The 5,474-nt window shown below is 40.5% G+C and overlaps 1 pseudogene; it reads right to left on the bottom strand.

Annotated features, from left to right (window-relative positions):
- Positions 1-465: 465 nt before the first annotated feature.
- On the bottom strand, positions 466-1,538 carry LOC110309804 (TD and POZ domain-containing protein 3-like; annotated as a pseudogene).
- Between the last annotated feature and the right edge of the window lie 3,936 nt (positions 1,539-5,474).

Below are 5,474 nucleotides of genomic sequence, written 5' to 3'. Positions count from 1 at the left end.
TCCAATATCCATACATATTACTTACACAGTGCCATGTTACACTTGCTAGGCTGGCCTCACACTTATATGATCTTATATCAACTTTCTGAGATATATGTTACAAACCTGTGTGGCCTCTGTTAGTGACTGGTGTCAAATTTTAGTAGGCTATCTTCTAACCATTTCTGTGTGAAAGTGTACAAGAGAATCATTTTGTTTTATTTCAAAAGCTTTATTCGTATTATATTTTATTTGGTTAAGGTTTTGTCTACAGAGCTGTTTATGGCCTTAAGATCAGGTAGAGTGTCCCAGACTGCAATGCTGCCCTTTCCCCACCCGCTATTGTAACATATTACAGGTGTTTTAAAGCCTCATCCATCATGCTGCTTTTCCCCAGATTCACTATAAATGCTCCCACAATACCATTGTCTAACCAGAAGTCATTGCTAACAATGCTGGTTGTTGCTTTTGGAAGACTGGTGTAGATCATAGCTGGCTAGCTCCTGCGATCACTTTAGGCTCCAAGAAAGGACACTGTGCAGAAGCCAGGGAGTGAAATACCTCAGCCACCAAGTGGGGATGTGACTCCACCATTGTCTTCCACCCTGAGGTATCAGAGACCTCAGGAACTGAAGTGCAATGAAATCCAGGCCCAGAGTCTTCAGATACTCTTTGCTGCAGAGGTCAGCCAGGATGAGAGTGTGTGCAGAATTCTCCACAGAGAGGTTCCAGCAGAGGGCATCCTCACACGTGACCTTCAAGCCCTCCAGGCCATACTTTTCAGCAGCTGCCAGCACACCAGTGGTCATGGAGTGGCTATGGAGGTGTGGTGCCTTCCCAGTGTAGATGAAGCCCATCATGTCCTTGAAGACTTGGGGATCCAGGCCATGGATCTCAATGCAGATATTAGGGTCTCCTCCATTTCATGTTCAAACATGGCTCTGAAAACTGGAGAGTTGGCTGCTAGGACGGCCTTGTGAGTCCTGAATTCTTGGTCAACTACCAACAGGGAGCAGTCTCTGAACAGGGAATTCCTCCACAAATCCCCTAAGTCATCTGTCAACAAGTGCCTTTGATCCTTGATTGCAGGTGTCATGTTCTGTCAAGTCACTCTAAAGAAGGCTCCTACTGTGCTCACCTTGCAGCAGATGGTGAGCTGGTCTTCAGAGAGAAGCCAATGCTGATGGGAGAGGAGGAGGGGATCTCAAAGGAGGAGCTTTTTTAATCCCCTGTGTTGGTATTACAGAAAGCTTAAGATATTAGGGCCCTTCCTCCTTGGGAATTTATGATCCAGAACTTGAACTTTGCCTGATCTGGGCTCTCTGGATAGCTGAGCAACACCAGGTAAACTGACAGGTAATCTTGGCTTTCTTCATCAACCCTGTTTGGGTGTAATCTCAAACACCATGCCACTTCCTCAGTGGCCTCTACTGAGAACACTGGGCTTGTAAGGTTTTTCTGAATTCCACCCATGCAAAATGAAAGTTGCTAATGGTACACTCATAGCAGAATTTCTGAGCATTGATCTGTGTGGAGCCACAGCTATTGGCTTCCATGTTCCCTGACCTTTGTGCTGGAGGTAGTTTGAAGGTTAAAGTTGATTTAGTCCACCAGGTTTGAAGTCTCAGGCGTTTTTCAGTATATGCTAGAATTCTGGAGAAGTAGAGTCTAATGCCAGAGAAGAGATGGGCTTGCTAGTAAGATGAGAGCATGCAGGCAAAGACACAAAGCATCCTTCTTCATTTGCTTATATAGGCCTCCAGCAGAAGGTGTGGCCCATTTAATGGTGTGTCTTCTAGTCTCAAGATTTGGATTAAAGGTTTTACTTTTTTATTATTAGATATTTTCTTTATTTACATTACAAACTCTGTTCCCTTTCCTCCTTCCGCCCATGAAAGCCCTCCTTTCCCATCTCCCTTCCCCCTGCTCACCAACCCACCCACTCCCACTTCCCTGTACTAGCATTCCCCTACACTGGGGCATCATACCTTCACAAGACCAAGGGCCTCTCTTGTCATTGATGTCCCACAAGGTCATACTCTGCTACATATGCAGCTGGAGCCATGGGTCCCTCCACGTGTACTCTTTGGTTGGTGGTTTAGTCCCTGGGAGCTCTGGGGGTACTGGTTGGTTCATATTGTTGTTCCTCTTATGGGGCTGCAAACCCCTTCAGCTCCTTGGGTACTTTCCCTAGTTCCTCCATTGGGGACCCTGTGGTCAGTCCAATGGATGGCTGTGAGCATCCACTTCTGTATTTGTCAGGCACTGGCAGAGAGCCCCTCAGGAGAGAGCTATATCAGGCTCCTGTCAGCAAGCACTTGTTGGCATCTACAATAGCGTCTGGGTTTGGTAACTATATATGGGATGGACCCGCAGGTGGGACAGTCTCTTCTCCATACTTTGTCTCTGTATCTCCTTCCATGGGTATTTTGATCCCCCTTCTAAGAAGGGTCGAAATATCCATACTTTGGTCTTCCTTCTTCTTGAACTTCATGTGGTCTGTGAATCGTATCTTAGGTATCACGAAATTAGAATCATTCTCATTTCTTTTTTTTTTTAATTTTTAATATTTTTATTACATATTTTCCTCAGTTACATTTCCATCATTTCTTTTGAGATCAACTGGAAAGCAAGTAACTACACTGTGTGGGATAATACGGGGAAATCAAGAGAAAACCGATATAAAGTTGTGAGTCAGGAGAAGGAGCTTAAATATGCTTGATGTTTGATCACCAAATTGGATTTCATTTTATTGGGTCAAACAATTTTGAGTGGTATAGAAAAGTCTGCATACCATGTAGGACATCTCAAAGACACCCTCACAAATGAAGGACTGACTTGTAGCTAAATCATTTAAAATAAAATCAAAGGAATACTTTAGAAGTGTGAAGAGCAGAGTGTGATTAACACCAGTAAGCCTAGTGAGACATTTATATGAATGCATAAGTACACATGTTTAAATGTAAGCTACTAAATTGTTAAAATAAAATAAATATTTACAAGGAAATAGTTTGGTAGGATAAAATAATTTATTACTGAGATAAATATGATTAATATCATTTAGAACCCACACAAATATAACATTTGCCCATAATTTTACATAGTAAATACTGTGATTGAAATATTTTACATGATGAGAGTCTGCCTCAGTTCTGTTGGCAAATGTAGATGGCAATATTAAATTTAGTTATTTTTCCAGAAGTTTTGAATTTCAATCTCTAACTGAGGATTTTTTTCCAGTGAAAATAGGAAGTACCTCCAACATGTGATATGTTTCAAAATTTGAAACAAATGTTAAACCAAGAGATACTACAGAAATTTAAAACAGAACTTTGTTATCTAGGTCACACATTTCTTCTCAAATTCTTTAAATATATATTTTGTATAGCATTATAGATCATTTTCTAAAGAAAATAACCTGATAAGCAAAGGTGTCATAATATACTTTTTCCAAAAAAGGATCAACTTTCTTTTTAAAATATTTTTATTGGTTATTTTATTTATTTACATTTCAAATTTCCCTTCCCAGTTTCCCCTCCACAAGCTCCCAATCCTTTTTTACCTCCCCTGCCTCTATGCAGGTGCTCCCCCATCTACCCACCTACTCTTGCCTCGGTGGCCTAGCATTCCCCTACCTGGGTCATCAAGCTGCCACAGGACCAAGGGGCTCCCTTTCCAGTGATTCCAGATAAGGCAGTCCTCTGCTACATATCCAGCTGGAGCCATGAGTATGCCCTGTGTACCCTTTAGTTGGTTGTTTAGTCCCTAGGAGCTTTGGGGGATCTGGTTGGTTGAGATTGTTGTTCTTTCTAAGGGGTTGCAAACCCTTCAGCTCCTACAGACCTCTCACTAACTTCTCCATTGGGGTCCTTGCCCTTAGTCCAAATGTTTGACTGTGTACATCTGCATCTGTGTAGGCAGGCTCTGGCAGAGGCTCTCAGGAAATAGCTGTACCAGGCTCAGGTCAGTGGTTAGTAAGCACTGCTTGGTATCAGCAGTAGTGTCTGGGTTTGGTGTCAGCAGATGGGATGGATCCCTAGGTGGGGCAGTCTGTGGATGGGCTTTCCTTCAGTTTCTGTTCTACTCTTTGTCCCTGCATTTCCTTTTGATAGGAGGGATTCTGGATATCTCATCTTATTGAATAACTGGGCACCTAGCTATTTTCCAGTTTAAAGGAACTTCTAACTTTATCCTTGTCACCATGTTAGTCATTTCCTCCAAGTTAAGATATCCCTTCATAAATGTAGAAGGCAAATAGGAGGCTCATAAGTACAAAAAAAAAATCAGTCTCATGCTGATACTCTCAATTTTCCCCAAATCCTTTCAAGCAGTAAGAGATGGCAGAGAAACTAGTCTCTAACTATCAGAAATAACTGCTAGTCACTCAGGAAGTTCTGGGTTGATTTTGTACTGAATTGTCACCAATGAAAAGGGGCTTATTAGTGATACAGCTGTTTTTATTGGTCTGTATTACTGAAAGTAATATCCTGTAAGAAACTGAAAAAGCCCAAGGAGTCACTAAGCAAGAATCTAGTAGAATCATGTCCTTGGTTTGTTGTTATTGTTCTAGTAGGCATGAATTAAATTTTGTTCACATCTCCCTGAGAAAAGTCACACCACCATAAATTACCACAGCATTACAAGACAGTATTAGCAAATATTATACACTGTGATTTAAGTAGTATGTACATTGTAGTTTGTTCCAATTTTGTAAGTTAAATAAGCATGTTAAGTTTTATTATTTCTTTTATTTGTTCAGATTGTAACATAATTACATTATTTTCCTTCCCTTTTCCTCTCTGCAACCTCACTCACATAAGCCCCAGGTGGTCTTTTTCTCATTATTTGTTGGTGTGTATGTGTTTCTGTTTGTCTGTGTGTCTCTGTATATATGTCTTTGTGTATGTATACATTCCTAAATGCATAAATACAAACTGATCAATTTGTATAATGGTACTCATTTTCAGGACTGACCTCTTGGTCCTCAAACACTACTTAGTGTACTCTTCCTTAGAAAAGAACTTTCCCCTCATTCTCATCATTCTTTATTTGCCTCTATTAGTGTTTTCCTTGTTCAGTTAATATTTAGGCCATCATGTAAGTTAGACTTTATGAGTATAGCTTCTATTGTTGCCTGGAACCACACAATATTTGCAACTTCTCCTTTCCAAGGAGCCCTGAACCAGAGTTATGTTACAGAGATATCATTAAAACTGGACTCTTCACCTATGAATAATTATTGGTTTTGGTTTTCTATAATAGTTCCTGTCTCTTGAAAAAAGAAGTCCCCTTGATGAGAGCTCAGGTTCACACTTTTCTGTATATATAGTGGCAAATATTTAGAATTTAGAGAGAAATTTCTTTGGTTTATTAAAGTGGAAGTTTCAGGTTCTCCTCCAAGATCTGTGACTTCACAGGTCCTGGTTAGGTTCTGAGTACAATACATGATTTCCTTTCATAGAGCATTTTTTTTTTAAGTACAATTAAAGCGATGT

The sequence above is a fragment of the Mus caroli genome, unplaced genomic scaffold (genome assembly GCF_978045245.1).
Source record: "Mus caroli unplaced genomic scaffold, Mus_caroli_1 scaffold_12, whole genome shotgun sequence".
Classification (NCBI taxonomy): Eukaryota; Metazoa; Chordata; class Mammalia; order Rodentia; family Muridae; genus Mus; species Mus caroli.
The sequence above is the reverse complement of the archived record's forward strand: the minus strand, read 5'-3'. Positions and strand labels throughout refer to the sequence as shown.